The sequence below is a fragment of the Pristiophorus japonicus genome, chromosome 19, assembly GCF_044704955.1.
Source record: "Pristiophorus japonicus isolate sPriJap1 chromosome 19, sPriJap1.hap1, whole genome shotgun sequence".
Taxonomy (NCBI): domain Eukaryota; kingdom Metazoa; phylum Chordata; class Chondrichthyes; family Pristiophoridae; genus Pristiophorus; species Pristiophorus japonicus.
The window spans coordinates 37,475,029-37,492,841 of NC_091995.1; positions in this window are offsets into that span (position 1 = coordinate 37,475,029).

The following is a 17,813-nucleotide window of genomic DNA, read 5'->3' on the forward strand; positions in this document are numbered from 1 at the left end:
ACAGGTGCTGAGAGTGAGAGACACACACGGTACGGGACGAGATGGGATTGGGTTTCATTGGAATTAAAGCTTTGATATCAAAAGGGGTGTAAAGCGACCTTAATGTGGGAATGAAAAGGTTGTGAACAGATCTAAAAAGGAGCTTTAACAAACGAGGTTTTAAAAGTGGATTAAAAGTCGTGTTATTTTTTTTTAACGTGGCTTAACAAAGGGGTTATGATAATGGGTTTCAAGGGATGTTGAAAAGAGGGAGCTCAACTTTGAAAATGGGTTTTAATGAATGTTCTTAAAAACGTGGGTTGAAAGGAGGCTGAAGGGAGTTCAGAATGGTTTGAAAAGGAGAGATGAAAGGGTTTAAAAAAAGTTTACAAAGAATTCATAAAAGGACTTTAAATGGAGTTTGCACAAAGGGGGCGGGATCTTTGGGCTCAGTGCGTCTCACCGGAAGTGATCTCACCACGTAGACACGCCGCTAACTTGGCCGCTGCCACAGCGGGCCCCTCCGCATCCGCCACCTGTCCGGGGGTCAGGTGACTCCATTCCCCCAGAGTACCACTCGGCACGAGCTCTCCATCGATTGGGCCATTTCCCCGCCGCGCTGCATTGTGGGAAAGTGTGGCCGCCATCGCCGCCTTCGATTGACCGGAAGTTGTTGTAACTCCCTCCCAGTGGAACAAATTGTCGCTGAATAATGTGGGAAAGGGAGATCCCCCTCCATTAGAGCGAGGGGGACAGAGCAGCAAACTATGTAATACTTGATGTGTGTCTGGAGGATCTGGAGCTGGATCCTGCCAGCTTCTGATTCATGACTTGGTTGTTGATGAGAGAAGTCCATCAGATTAGAGTTTACCAGCAGAGTGACACCGACCGTCTTTTAAATGAACTCATCGTGTTGCGGACGCTTCTTTAAATACACAGATCAGTGACCGGGTGTCCTTTAAATGCGCAGATTGTGTCCCTTGGACCATTTAAATAAGTAGATCATGTCCCGAGGTGTGATGGGGCGGCGGAGGTTCTTTAAATACATCTCAGCTACTTGGGGCCCTTTAAATTTGCACTTCAGTTTTTGGGAGCCATTTAAATACACAGATCAGTGTCTGGGTTCATAGGTGGTCCTTGAAATACGTCGATCGGTATCCAGGTTGTCCTTTAAATACCCAAGGGGTTCCCCGGGAAAACATTAAATACTCAGATCAGATTCCAGGGATCCTTTAAATGCATAGATTGGGATGGGAGTCCTTTAAATATACATCTGATTCTTGGGTTCCTTTGAATATTCAGATCGGGTTCCAGGGGTGTTTCATTAGACAAACCGGGCATTGCTGAAATTCACAGACGGGTTTCGCGGGGGGGAACTTTATCAACAAATATCGTTTAATGAATGGCCCTTAAATTCACAGGACGGGTTCCATGTGTGATGTATGTAGCACACAAATCACTGACTTCACACGGTCTGGTGTTGTAATAACTGCAGTGACTTTGGTCCTTTTATTGTTCAGCTCCAGAGTGCCTCTCAGGTGTGGTGGGCAGTCGTTTATGCTGCCTCTTGCAGGTACTTTCAGGTCTCCCACCACAGCGCCCTCTGTGGTGCACCAGTGTACTTATATTATACATTAAATGCACCTGGACAATACACAACACCATGGGCTCCGTTAAATCCACAGATTGGAGACCGGGTTCTTTAAATTCAAAAATTGGATTCAATGCGTTATTTAAATATGTCGATCGGGATCCTGGGTCTACTTTTCATATACAGATCGGGTTTCATGGTCATTAAATACACAGATTGAGTTCCGGAGCATCCTTTAAAACACTGGTTCGGCATCAACTGCATTATTGTGTCCAATTCTGGCACCGCACTGGAGGAAGAAAGTGAAGCCATTAGCGAGGGTGCAGAAAAGTTTTCGAGAATGATTCCACGGATGAGGAATTTCAGCAACGTTCATAGACTTGAGAAGCTGAGGTTGTTCCCCTTGTAGAGAAGGCTGAGGAGTCTCGAAGGAATAGAGAGAGAACAATTGTTCCCATTGGCAGAAGTGTCGAGAACCAGAGGACACAGATTTAAGGTGATTGTCAAAAGAATCAAAGACGATATAAAAACAAACGTTTTTACACAGCGAGTGGTTGGATCTGGCATGCACTGTCTGAAACGCTGGTGGAGGCAAACTCAATCACTGCTTTGATCAGCAAGTTGGATAAGCACCAGAAAGAAAGAACAACTTACACGGCTACAGGGAAAGAGTGGGTGTGTGCGACCAGATCAAGTGATCTTGCAGAGATCTGGCATGGGCTCAGCAAGGTAGCTCTTCTACCAGGAAGGCAGTGTGAATCAAGACAACAGGAGATAAGGGTCGGCACCACGGTCTCTCGAGACGATGCTATCGGGAAAAGGCTGTGACTAATATTTGTTCAATATTACTTTTTGCAACAGAACGTAACTTACATGATAGATTTCTTTTGATTTTACTCAATATACCTGTATTAAAAGCATTGGTTATAATCTGAACAAGATTCTCCTGGTTTGAATTTAAAACACCCAGAGAAGGGTAGAATTGCTATAATTAGCAAAGCGGCAAAAAGCTGCTAAGAAGTTAAAACTGCTGTTCCATGGGTGATTTAAATACACAGATCAGGAACCGGGGATCCTTTTAATAGACAGTTTGTGTTCCGAGGTGTGTGTTACTGAGAGCCAGTGAATTGAGGGAGGAATGAGAATCGGTACGTGAGTGGAGCACTGAGATTCAATGAGTGAGGGATGACTGAGAATGAGTGAGTGAAGGGAGGACTGAGAATGAGTGATTGACGGGGGTACTAAGAGTCGGTGAGTGATGGGGGACTGAGAGTCAGTGAGTGAGGGCGGGACTTAGAATCAGTGAGTGAAGGGGAGATGTGAGTCAGTGAGTGAGAGTCGTCTTAGAGTCAGTGAGTGAGGGAGGACTGAGAGTCAGTGAGTGAGGGGCGACTGAGAGTAAGTGAGTGAACGGGGCATTAGAATTAGTGAGTGAAGGGGGCCTTAGAGTCAGTGAGTGAGTGGAAACTGAGAGTCAGTGAGTGAGGGGGGCCTTAGAGTCAGTGAGTGAAGGGAGGACTGAGAGTCAATGAGTGAGGGGGGCCTTAGAGTCAGTGAGTGAAGGGAGGACTGAGAATGAGTAATTGACGGGGGTACTAAGAGTCGGTGAGTGATGGGGGACTGAGAGTCAATGAGTGAAGGGGTACTAAGAGTCTGAGTGATGGGGGACTGAGAGTCAGTGAGTGAGGGCGGGACTGAGAGTCAGTGAGTGAAGGGGAGACGTGAGTCAGTGAGTGAGAGTGGTCTTAGAGTCAGTGAGTGTGGGAGGACTAAGAGTCAGTGAGTGAGGGGCGACTGAGAGTAAGTGAGTGAACGGGGCATTAGAATCAGTGAGTGAAGGGGGCCTTAGAGTCAGTGAGTGAGTGAGAACTGAGAGTCAGTGAGTGAAGGGGGCCTTAGAGTCAGTGAGTGAGGGGGGACTGAGAGTCAGTGAGTGAAGGGGGCCTTAGAGTCAGTGAGTGAGGGGGGACTGAGAGTCAGTGAGTGAAGGGGGGACTGAGAGTCAGTGAGTGCAGGGGGCCTTAGAGTCAGTGAGTGAGGGGGACTGAGAGTCAGTGAGTGAGGGGGGACTGAGAGTCAGTGAGTGAGGGGGGACTGAAAGTCGGTGAGTGAAGGGTGGACTGAGAGTCAGTGAGTGAGGGGGGACTGAGAGTCAGTGAGTGAGGGGGGACTGAGAGTCAGTGAGTGAGGGTGGACTGAGAGTCGGTGAGTAAAGGGGGTCTTAGGGTCAGTGAGTGAGGGGGGGCCTTAAAGTCAATGAGTGAGGGGGGACTGAGAGTCAGTGAGTGAGGGGGGTACTTAGAGTCAATGAGTGAGGGGGGAGTGAGAGTCAGTGAGTGAGGGGGGGGCTTAGACTCAATGAGTGAGGGGGACAGAGAGTCAGTGAGTGAAGGGGGACTGAGAGTCAGTGAGGGGATACTGAGAGTCAGTGAGTGAAGGGGGCCTGAGATTCAGTGAGTGAGGGGGGACTGAAAGTCTGAGTGAAGGGGGGACTGAGAGTCAGTGAGTGAGGGGGTACTGAGAGTCAGTGACTGAGCGGGGCCTGAGAGTCGGTGAGTGAAGGGGGAACTTAGGGTCAGTGAGTTGAGAGAGTGCTGAGAGTTGGTAAGTGAATGGAGGAGAGATTCGGTGAGTGGGTACATTGTTTGCCAGAGCAAAATATTTATTTAACCAGACGCATTAATATGGTTAGATAGATAGATAGAATGATGGATATATATATTTGAATACCATATAACTTTAAATAGAATGGCCGTTAGGAAATAACTAAAAATGAGTCAGGTAGAATTGAGATATGTTAATTCAGTCATTTCACTAACTCAATAAATCGACCATAGGGATATTTAACCACATTTATGAGCTGCCTTCTGAACTTACTCTGCGCTGCTGCATAAATAAATGTATTTGTGCAGGAACTCAGACTCTGAAGCATAAACCCAGTGTCTTGCATGATGCTGAGAGGGTTATCGGAAATGGCGAATGTATACTCAATATCTATAATTTGCACACAGATGTCATACATTACGTTCACCAACCATAACAGGATAAAACTGCCCGAGATGGCGAGCAGTAAAATTACAGATTTTCTCCGGCTCTCTATCTCTGGATCTTTGTGATTCTCAGTATTGTTATTACCCCTCAGTCCCCTCCTGACTCTATTGGCCGATAGAATGTGCCTGATGGTCAGAGCATTGAGCAACAAAATCAAAACAAATGGAGCGAATGGGGTTAAAACTATGTAAAACCAGATAAATGCTACCCACATGGGTGAGGTATAGAAGCTTGATTTTACAACACAGAACCACGATTCGTTGTCAATTATTTTCTGATGTTCAAACAAAAAATACATTGGTATATTTTTTGCAAAGTTTAGTGCACACACTGTTGCTATAGCGACGGCAGCAGTTTTTTCGGTACAATATTTGACGCTCAGATTCTGGTAACAAATTGCCACAAATCGATCAAAGGTGAAGGAGACGGTTAACCAGACGGACCAATCAATGGCAGCATCACCCAGGGCGATGTTGAGACGGCAGACAGGAGTGTAGTTCAGGAATGAGTGTGTGAAATAAATATTATTAATCTCGAAAAGTATCACATTAAAAATGATGAACATTAAATCCGCCGCGGCCATGGCAACCAGGTACCGAGTTATGCAATTGGAGAGACCGCACTTTCCCCGGGAGAGGATCACAATTGTCATTAAATTAGCTGCAAGCAAGTAGAAACAAGTGAAAATGAGCGATTCTCACGACAAATGGTTCATCATTGTTTAAAAATGAATAATAACATTGCGGGTTGTTCTGACTTTCACCCAACTCTTTCTGTCTGTATGTTAAATAAGTGATTCCAGAGCAATATAATTCTTTATCGAGACACAATAATATATCCCTCCAAGATACAAAACATGCTGTTGTGGATCAGGCTGCTTTCCCCAACTTCCTTCCTTCTATATCTGTTTTGTTACACAGACCGCTTCACACAATATTGTACTAACTACAGACATTGTAAAACGACATCCATACATACCCTGAGGCTTTACTCTAAATCACTTTAACGAGAATGGGCACCACGCAGAAATCTGGTGTATTTAGTACAAATAACCTGAAGGATACATTGTACCGTTCAGTTTGTAATAATAGGACTCACAATGTGACACTTCGCACAGTAGGTGAGGAAACAGATGGAATTCATTCGAAAGTGCCCTGTGAGCAATGATGTTGGTCAAGTCGCTCTGTACAACATTGTATTAAGGCACCATGTAAAAATAAATAATTTCACACCGGACTCGTAACCAGTAACAAAAAGCTGAAATTAACCACAGTAAAGCAGTTTGGCACATGGGTGTCTGGACATACTGGGTCTGTATCCGTAAAATAACAATTCAAAGTAATTATTATAAATACGCATATTACAGTAAAACATAACATATTTTCATCACTCGATTGACAAGTAGATTACTTATAATGGCCGAGAAGTATTGCAATGCCACGTCAGCCCGTGGAAGGTTCATCATCTCCGTGTAACATGGAGACAGATATTTATAACAGGTCAGTCGTGCCCAGTAACAAGTGTTTAATGGTTAATGCACGGAGCCAGAGACAATCCTCGGCAAAGGTGTGACATTTTCCACACAGAAAAGGACCCGATAGATAACTTGTTTCTTGTCGAGCCTGGCATGAGCAATTCAGCATTATGGGGCTGATTATCCAAATACGAACCACTACACCCACCCCGGGATGACTGCCCTGCTCAGGGACATGGCGCGCCAAGTTCTTGCCCCTTTAGTGCTGCCCGGGGATGTGCCAGGGCAGCTGAATTGAGCATACAGGCGGTACGTGAGCAAGACTCTGATGGTAATGAGATGGAGGTGGACTTCCCAGTCTCGGTCTCATTGCCCTGGTCTATGCCACAAAACAAGGTGGAGGCAGAATGTGACATTGCGAGCTGCCCGGACTTCTGATGAGCCAAGTCTCAGGAACAGGGTGGGCAGACTGTAGATTTAAGCTGGGCTTCCAGAGTTAGTCTAATCTTCGCCAGCATCCTGAATTCTCAGCGGGAACTGCTGGCTGCCGGAGAGCTGCCGGGCTGGCTGGGCTCCCATTGTCTTCTTCTGACAGTCCGGGCCATGCTTGCCAAGGCCGGCGGTCTGCACTGTGCTGCCCGCTCATGATTTAAATGGAATGGACATCCAATGGCAATCCTAGAGCTGGAAAGAAACACTGCAGATCAGGTGGCTGCTGCTGCCGTGTGCTGCGGCACCAGAAGCAATAAACTGCGTTCGCGTTATGACCGAAAATAAAATTGGTACAATTGTAGATTTTGGAACATCAGAAAATGTCCTGTTATCTGTTAGATTGAGACCATGCTGCAATATATGACCAGGTTCCTGATTTTCCTGATATCCGCAACTAATGACTGTAAATCAAACTCATCAAAACAAACAAACAGCATGATTAGACAGGCAGCATGAACAGTAATAGAGTTAACACTGAGAAAGTTGAATAATAACTGTCCGTATTTACTTACCAGGGACCCCAACCACTGCCAGAATGGGATAGAATATTGCCGATATCTGAACAATTATTGGACGCTGCATTTTGCTCAGAGTTAACGTTGTCCATCAGCGTGATTGCCGCACAATGAAAGACCTTCAAATCAAACCTGTATTTATACAAGAGAGAAATCTCAAGTGTACTGAACACTTGACATTAGTTACAGTCATTGAACAAACATATTGGGCAACTTCTTCACTGCAATGCTGATCAGGGATTAGATTAATTCAGTAACATTGCCCAGTGGAAAGCAGAAAAAAAATAGAGTAGAATATTATCGTTTTTTCAGATTCAAAATATTTTAAAAGCACCATTTCTACAGCACTGTCATATTCTATTCCAATTCAAGGACTTTGATTCATGTTGTCAGTCCTATTGGCATAGACTCACGGTGTAGTTACTGTATTAAACGTATCCATTTATATCCAATTAATCAAAACTAGTAATAGAAGTATAAATAATCTATTTCCACTTTAATGTTCTCCACTGCAGAGTTAATGCATCCCTATACAAACTAAACACATGGCATATATGAACTTTTGCAGAATCCTACAAAATGCATAAATGTTTGCGTGCAGTAATGAGTGTGCCAATTATATAGTCGTCAATATTCTCTCCTCCTTCTCCACAGTACTGATCAGGTGATGTAGACTTGAAGTGTACTATATCTAACCCGACCTTACGTGAACCGACGCTGATTTGGGACTTTAGGATGCCGCATAATGCAGTGCCCATGGGGGCGGCCCGCACCCATTGTCAGGCCAAAATTCCAGGGACTGGTGAAGGCTCGAGATAGCAGCAAAGGTCAGAAGGCTCCAGCCACGAGGTTCCAAGATATGTATATATTTACTCGCATGGGTGACGTGGACACCACTGGCAAGGCTATCATATTTTGCCCATTCCTAAATACGTATACTAGATGAAGCCACTGCCTGTGTCTCAATTATCAGAAACCATCATCATATCATAGGCAATCGCTAGATATCGAGAACGACTTGCTTCTACTCCAAAAGTGAGTTCTCAGGTGACTGAATAGCCCAATACGGGAATTACAGTCTCTGTCGCAGGTGGGACCAACAGTCATTGGAGGAAAGGGTGGGGGGAAGTCTGGTTTGCTGCATGCTCCTTCCGCTGCCTGCGCTAGGTCTCTGCATACTCTCACCGATGAGACTCGAGGTGCTTAGCGCCCTGCCACATGCTCTTCCTCCACTTAGTGTGGTCTTTTCCAGGGACTCCCAGCTGTCAGTGGGGATGTTGCACTTCATCAAGGAGGCTTTGAGGGTGCCCTTGAAACTTTTCCTCTGCCCACCTGGGGCTTGCTTGCTGTGTTGGAGTTCCGAGTAGTGCGCATGCTTTGAGAGTCTTGTGTCGGGCATGCGAACAATGTGGCCCGCCCAACGGAGCTGGTCGAGTGTGCTTAGTGCTTCGATGCTGGGGATGTTGGCCTGATCGAGAACACAGACCTTGGTGAGTCTGTCCTCCGAGGGGATTTGCAGAATATTGGTGAGGCAACGTTGGTGGTAATTATCCAGCGATTTGAGGTGACTACTGTATACACAACGTCTGGGCCTGAATTATCAGGCGGAATAAATGTCAGTGTTTGCATTATCATAAGACCAGATTTATCAAAACTATAAACTGTCTGGCTCAGAATTACCATAAACAGTCACTGTTTGGGTGTGAGTTATCATTAACTCACACTATCTTGTTCTGCATTAGCAGAAACACCACTGACTGGATCTGAGTTATCAGAAGGACCTAAGTCTGTGTCAGAAATGTCTGTGTGTGAATTAACAGAATGACAGATTGTCTGGTTCATAATTGGCAGAAATACTCAAAGTCTACTTGTGAATTATCAGAAACGCATACTGTCTGGCTCTGAAATGTCAACACCAGCACTCTCTTGTTCTCAATTGTCAGAAGGCCACAATGTTCGAATCTGATTCATCTGAATGAAATTTTGGCTGCGACTGTATAATCACAAGTCCCGAGTGTCTCGAACTTAACATCAGAAAGGCACGATGTACCAGTCAGAATTCTCATAAACCCCTGTCTGGGTCTGAAATGTCGGAAACACCATTTGTCTTACACTGATATATCAGAAAGGATCACTGTCTGGGGGTAAGTTACATAAGGCGCATCTGTCTGCAACTGATATATCAGCAAGGTCGCTGACTGGCTCTGAATAGTTGAAAAACCCACTGACTGGGCCTGAGACATCACGAGGAGACACTGTCTGTATTGAATTATCAGAAGTACACTATGTCAGGGTATGCATTATCAGATACCAACACTGTCTAAGTCTGAGTTATCATAAAAGCCATTGTCTGCATCAGAGGTATCAGAAGGAAATCACATTTGGTGCTGCATTATAACAAACAGCAAATATCAGGATCTGTGTGATCAGAAAGCTGCAAAGTCTCTGTCTGATTTATCAGAAGGATCAATTGTCTGAACCTGGATTATCGAAATGACTCACTTTGTGGACTGAATTATCAGAACGACCAACTGTCTGGTTCTGAAATATCAAACCAATACTCTGTCTGCCTCAGTATTTTCATAAACACTCACTTTCTGCTTCTGAATTATCAGAAACAAATGTTGTCTGTTTCAGAATTGTCTAAACACTGACTGTTGCATTCGAATTACCATAAAGCACACTGTTTGGTTCCCAATTGTCATAAATACGAATAGTCTGCATTTTTTTTTAGCAGAAACACTCACGGGCTGGGTCTGAATTATGAGAAATCACTCTTTCTGCATCTGAATTTTGAGAAAAAGTTACTGGCTAGGTCGGAAAGATGCGTAAATTTACTCTGTTGGTCCGATTTATCAGAAGTTGGCACTTTATCTGCCTGAATTTTAAGAACCTCCCACTGACTGGATCTGATTTATCAGACGGTCTCAATATCTGGGTCTGAATGATCACAAGGAGCCTACTGTTTGTGGCCGAATTAGAAGAAACACTAATTGTGTGTGTCGGAATCATCAGAAGGACCAACTGTCTGGGTCTGAATGATGAGAAATGCCCACTGTTCGGTTTGACTTACCAGAAAACTCACTGTTTGCAGTTTAAGTATCAGAAGGGCATATGGTCTGGTGCTGTATTATGAGATGACACCGCTGACTGGCTCGGAATTATGAGAAAGCCCACTCTCTGGGTCTGAGTTATCAGAAATCTGCATTCTCTGGGCCTGATTTACCAGAAGGACCCATTGTATTTGCGTGAAATACAAAGCAAACCAACTATCTTTGTCTGATTTATCAGAAGGACTCACTTTCAGTGCCTCAATTACAAAAAACGCCCACTGTTTGTGCATGAATTATCAAAAGGCCCTACTGTCTGTGTCTGATTTATTTCAACTATGAATTTTCTGAGTCTGGTTTATCAGAGGCACGCACATTCCATCGCTGAATTATCGAAAACACAGACTGCCTGCATTTACATTAATGAAAGATCCCGTTGTCCAGAACTCAATTACAAGAAATATCCATTTCTGGGTCAGTATTTTGAGAAATACCCACTGTCTATCTCTGAATTAGCAGAAAAATTAACTGTATGGAAATAAATTCAAAATGACCCAATGTCTCTGTCTGAATTATCAGAAGCACCCAATATATTGGTTTGAAATATCAGTAGGACATTCTGTCTGGTTGGAATTAACAGAACCACACAGTTTCTGAGTGTGAATTATCATCACCGTCATCATCATGGGCAGTCGCTCGAAATCGAGGAAGACTTGCTTCCACTCCTGAAGTGAGTTCTGTGATGGCTGACCAGTCCAATACGAGAGCCATAGACTCTGTCACAGGTGTAACAGATAGTCATTGAGGGAAGCGATGGGTGGGACTGGTTTGCCACATGCTCGTTCCACTGCCTGCGCTTGATTTCTGCACGGTCTCGGCGTTGAGACTCGAGGTGCTCAGCGCCCTCCAGATACACATTCTCCATTTAGGGCAGTCCTGGTCCAGGGACTCCCAGGTGTCAGTGGGGATGTCGCACTTTAGCAGAGAGGATTTGAGTGTGTCCTTGTAAAGTTCCCACTACCCACCTTTGGCTCTTTTGCCGTGAAGGAGGTCCAAGCAGAGCACTTGCTTTGCCATTCTCATGTCTGGCACGCGAACTCTGAGGCCTGTGCAGCGGAGCTCCTCGAGTGTGGTCAGTGCTTGAATGCAGGGGATGTTGGCCTGGTCGAGGACGCTAATGTTGGTGCATGTGTCCTCCCAGGGGATTTGTAGGATCTTGCACAGACATCGTTGGTGATATTTCTCCAGCAACTTGAGGTGTCTGCTGTACATGATCCATGTCTCTGAGCCATAGCGGAGCGCGTATTATTACAGCCCTGTAGACCATGAGCTTTGCGGCAGTGTTGTGGGCCTGGTCTTCAAACACTCTTTTCCTCAGGCTTTCCCAAACGCTGCCCTGGTGCACTGAAGGCGGTGCTCGATCTCGTCGTCGATGCCTGCTCTTGTTGATAGGATGCTCCTGAGATTTGGCAAGTTGTCCACGGTGTCCAGTGCCGTGCCGTGGATCTTGATGACTGGGGAGCAGTGCTGTGTGGTGAGGACAGGCTGGTGGTGGGTTTTTGTCTTATTGATGTTTAGTATAAGGCCCATGCTTTCGTACACCTCATTAAATACATCGACTATGACCTGGCATTCAGCCTCTGCATGTGCGCAGATGCAGGTGTCGTCCGCGTACTGTAGCTCGATGACAGATGTTGGGGTTGTCTTGGACGTGGACTGGAGAGGGCGCAGGTTAAACAGGTTCCCACTGGTTCTGTAGTTTGGTTCCACCCCAGCGGGCACTTGTTGACTGTGAGCTGGAGCATGGTGACGAGAAAGATTGAGAAAAGCGTTGTGGCGATGACGCAGTCCTGGTTGACACCGGTCCGGACGTGGATCAGGTCTGTGATGGATCAGTTGATAAGCATCACGGCCTGCATGTCATCGTGGAACAGGTGGAGTATGGTGACAAACTTTTGAGGGCATCTGAAATGGTGGAGGACGCTCTCTAGACGCTCGTGGTTGAGAGTGTCAAAGGCATTTGTAAGGTCGAAGAAGGCCATGTATAATGGCTGCTGCAGTCCCCTGCATTTTTCCTGTAGCTAACGCGCTGAAAAATCTGAATTATCAGAAGTGCCATTGTCTGGGTCTGATTTATCAGAAGGATCATTTTCCTGAGTCTGAATTATCAGAAGGACCCAGTGTCTTGGTCTGAATTATCAGAAACAAAAAAGGGAGCGATTTGAATTGTCATAAATGATCAAAGCCTTGGATTGAACTATCATTAAATATCCACTTTGTGGATCTTTGTAATAAAGAGGATCAAATTAATTATCATGAACTATGCAGGACGAGTTCATGGAATGTATAGAAGATAGTTTTCAAGAGCAGTATGTTGAGGAATCAACTCGGAAGCAGTCTATTTCAGATCCCGTATTGTGTAATGAGAAAAGGTAAATTAATAACATGGTAATAAAGCGGCACTCAGGTAAGAGTGACCATAATATTATAGAATATTGTATTAATTTGAAAGTGATTTATTTAAATCAGAAACTGGTGTCTTAAATTTAACGAAAGCAAACTATGTAGGTATAAAGGGCGAGCTTGCAAAGGTAGATTTGAAAACCACATTTCAAAGTATGATGCTTGAAAAGCAATGGCTTGCATTGAAAGAATTAATACATAATTGTCAACAAATATACATTATTTAAGGCATAAAAACGCCACAGGAAAAGTGCTCCAACCGTGGCTAATCAGAAAAGTTAAATATAGCATTAGATCAAAGAATGAGGCCGATAATGTTACCAAAAAGAGCAGTAAGCAGATGATCAGGTGTGATTTTTAAAATTCACCAAAAGAGGAGCAAGTAATTGAAAAAGGGAAAATATAACATTAAATAAAATAAAGTAAGACTTAGATTTATATAGCGCCTTTCACGATTAACCGACGGTTGAAAGTGCACAATAGTAAAAGAACTAATTTTGGAGTGTAGTCATTCTTGCAATGTAGAAAACATGGCAGCCAATTTGCACACAAGCAAGCTCCCACAAACAGAAATGGGATAATGTCCAGATATTCTTTTTTTTTATGTTGATTGACGGATAAATATTGGCCAGGACATTTGAGATAATTCCCATGCTCTTCTTCAAAATAGTGCCATGGGATATTTTACGTACATCTGAGAGAGCAGACGGGGCCTCGGTTTAACATTGCATCTGAAAGACGGCATCTCCAAAGTGCAGCATTCCCTCAGCACTGCACTGGCATGTCAACCGAGACTTAGTGTGCTGAATTTCCTTGAGTGGGACCTAAACGCACAGCATTCTGACTCGGAGACGAGTGTTCTATCAACAGAGACATGGCTGGCACTTCGTGACTAAACTAATGAGAGGCAAAAATCAGAATGTAAAAGTTTCTCCAGCTTTGTAAAAAGGAAAAGATTACCGGGAGTAAATGTGGGTCCCTTACTGAATGTGACAGGATAAATTATAATGGGGAATTAGTAAATGGCAGAGAAATTAAACAAATACATTATGTCTGTCTTCACAGTAGAAAATACTAACAATCTCCCAAAAATACTGGAGAACCAAGGGTCTAGCGAGAATGAGGAACTGAAAGAAATTGGATTTGTAAAAAGAAAATTGGAGAAATTGATGGTAATGAAACCCAATAAATCCCCTGGATCTGATGGCCTTCATTCGAGGGTTTTGAAACAGGTGGCTATAGAGATAGTGGATGCATTGGTTGTCCTCTACCAAAATGCTGCAGATTCTAGGATGTTTCCCTTGGACTGGAAGGCAACAAAAATAACACATTTTCAGAAAGTATTCGATGAGGTGAGGCATAGAAACATAGCAACATAGAAAAGAGGTGCAGAAGTAGGCCATTTGGCCCTTCGAGCCTGCACCGCCATTCAATATGACCATGGCCGATCATGCAACTGCAGTATCCCATTCCTGCTTTCTCTGCATACCCCTTGATCCCTTTAGCTGTAAGGGCCACATCTAACTCCCTTTTGAATATATCTAACAAACTGGCCTCACCAACTTTCTGTGGTGGAGAATTGCACAGGTTCACCATTCTCTGAGTGAAGAAGTTCCTCCTCATCTCGGTCCTAAATCCTAAGACTGTGAACCCTGGTTCTAGACTTCCCCAACATCGCTAACATTCTTCCTGCATCTAACCTCTCCAATCCCATCAGAATTTTATATGTTTCTGTGAGATCCCCTCTCATTCTTCAAAATTCAAGTGAATATAAGCCTAGTCGATCAAATCTTTCTTCGTATGTCAGTCCTGCCATCCCGGGAATCAGTCTGGTGAACCTTCGCTGCACTCCATCAATTGCAAGAATGTCCTTCCTCAGATTAGGAGACCAAAACTGCACACAATATTCAGGATGTGGCCTCACCAACGCCATGTACAAACCTTAAATACTCTGCGATGCAGACTATCAGGCCCTGGCAGATTAATCGGCCTTCATTCCCATTATTTTCCCTTCCACAATTTTCTGACTAATAAGGATTTCCTTCAGTTCCTTCTTCTCGCTAGACCCTCGGTCCCCTCATATTTCTGGGAAGTTATTTGAGTCTTCCTTCGTGAAGATAGAACCGAAGTGTCTGTTCAATTGGTCTGGCATTTATTTGTTCCATATTATAAATTCACCTGATTCTGGCTGCAAGGGACTTACATTTCTCTTCACTAATCTTTAACTCTTTACAAATGTATTGGAGCTTTTTCAGTCAGTTTATATGTTCCTGCAAGCTTCTTTTTAAACGCTATTATCCTTTGTTCTCCTCTGGTGAATTATAAATTTCTCCCAGTCATCAGGTTTGTTGCTTTTTCTGGCCAATGTATATGCATTTTCCTTGGATTTAACACTATCCCTAATTTCCCTTGTTAGCCACGGTTGAGACACCTTCCCGGTTTTATTTTTACACCAGACAGGGATGTACAATTGTTGAAGTTCACAAATGTGGTCCTTAAAGGTCTGCCATTGCCTATCCACCGTTACCCTTTAAGTATCATTTGCTAATCTATCCTAGCCAATTCACGACTCATGCCATCAAAGTTACCTCTCTTTAAGTTCAGGGCAGTAGCCTCTGAATTAACTGTGTCACTCTCCATCTTAATGAAGAATTCTATCATATTATGGTCACATTTCCCCAAGGTGCCTCGCACAACAAGATTTCTAATTAATCCTCTCTCATTACACAACACCCAGTCTAGGATGGCCAGCTCTGCAATTGGTTGCTCGACATATCGGTCTAGAAAACCATGTCTTATACACTCCAGGAAATGCTTCTCCACCGTATTGCTGCCAGTTTGATCAGCCCAATCTACACGTAGATTAAAGTTACCCATGATAACTGCTCTAACTTTATTGCACGCATCCCTAATTTCCTATTTAATACCATCCTCAAACTCACTACCAATGGTTGGTGTCTGTACACAACTACCACTAGCGTTTCCTGCCCTTTGTTGATCCACAGCTCTTCCCATACAGATTCCACATCATCCAAGCTAGTTACCTTCCTAATTATTGCGTTAATCTCCTTTTTAACCAGCAATGCAATGCACCTCTTTTCCTTTCTGTCTATCCTTCCTGAATATTGAATACTGCTGGATGTTGAGTTCCCAGCCATGGTTGCACTCTAGCCATGTCTCTGCAATCCCAATTTCATCATTTCCATTAACAACTATCTGCGCAGTTAAGTTATCCACCTTATTACGAATGCTCCTCGCACTGAGACACAGAGCGTTCTGGCTTGTTTTTTTTAAACACGCTTTGCCCTTTTAGAATTATGTTTCAAAGTGGCCCTGTTGCATTTTTGCCTTTGATTTCTCTGCCATCCACTTTTCCTCATCTTCTTTCTACCTTTTGCTTCTGCCCCGATTTTACATCCCTTTGTATTCCTGCATAGATTCCCATCGCCCTGAAAATATTATTTTAAACCCTCCCCAACAGCGCTAGCAAACACTCCTTCTAGGACATTGTTTCCACTCCTGCCAAGATGCAGACCATCCGGTTTGTACTGGTCCCACCTCCCACTGAACCGGTTCCAATGTCCTCGGAATTTGAATCCATCCCTCTTGCACCATTCCTAAGCCACATATTCATATTAACTATCCTGAATTTCTACTCTGATGAGCATGTGAAACTGGCAGCAATCCTGAGATTACTACCTTTGAGGTCCTACTTTTTAAATTTAACTCCTAGCTCCCTAAATTCCGCTGGTAGTACCTTATCCCATTTTTTACTTATATCTTTGGTACCTATACACACCACGACAACTGGCTGTTCACCCTTCCCCTCCAGATTACCCTGCAGCCGCTCCGAGACATCTTTGACCATTGCATCAGGGAGGGAACGTACCATCCTGGAGTCTCAATTGCAGCCCCAAAAATGCCTATCTATTCACCATACAATAGAATCCCCTATCACTATAGCTCTCCATTCTTTTTCCTGCCCTCCTGTGCAGCAGTGCCACGCATGGTGCATTAACTTGGCTGCTGCTGCCTTTCCCTTTGATGGGCCATCTGCCACAACAGGACCCAAAATGGTATATCTGTTTTGGTGGGAGGTAACAGCCACGAACCGCTGCACTACCTTCCCTGCACTGCTCTTCCTGATGCTCACTCATTCCCTCTCTGCCTGTGTAACCTTTATCTGCCATGTGACCAATTCACTAAACATGCTTTTCATGACATCCTCAGCATCGCAGATGTTCCAGAGTGAATCCATGCTCTGCTCCAGTCTTGCAATGCAGTCTGTCAGGAGCTGCAGCTGGATACACTTCCTGCAGACATAGTAGTCACGGACTCTGGCAGTGTCCTTGATTTCCCACATGGCATAAAAGGATCATGACATGGGACTGGGTTCTCCTGCCATGACTTAACCCTTCAATTAACTTAATTTGGCCACAATGTGAAACGTTACCTACTGATAAGAAAAAAAACTCACCAATCCACCATCCAATCACTTAGCCAATTGGCTGTGACATGACACTTCGATTTCTTTTTACTTCTTTGTTTACTTTCTGCCCCTACAGCAGCTGGCCTCCCGAACTGCCGTTGCTCCAAGCTGTCGCTGTCATCCTTTATTCTCCCATGCCGCTCCACTCTTGCAATACTGGCCTCCCGAACTGCCGCCACTCCCAGTTGCTGCCGCCACCCTTTATCCTCCTGTGCTGCTCCACTCTCGCGATGCTGGCCTCCCGATCTGCCGCCGCTCCCAGTTGCTGCCACTGCCCTTTATCCTCCTGCACTGCTACACCATCGCGATGTTGGCCTCCCGATCTGCCGCCGCTACCAGTTGCTGCCGCCGCCCTTTATCCTCCTGCACTGCTCCACTTTCACGATGCTGGTCTCCTTGTCTGCAACAACTCCTAGCTGCTGCTGCCGCCCTTTATTCTCCTGCGCTGGTCTACTCTCGCGATGCTGACCTCCTCGACTGCCAAACAAGAGATTATTAAACAAGGTCGTCTTCATGGAATTGCGGGTAAATAGAAGCATGGATTGGTGTTTGCCTAATGGACAGAAAACAGAGGGTTGTCAGTATGTAACTGGTGAGGTCTATCAAAGATCGGTGCTTGGGCCTATTTATAATCCCAATTTATATCAATGAATTGGACGAGGGGGCAGACTGTTATGTATCCAAGTTTACTGATGATACAAATCTAGAT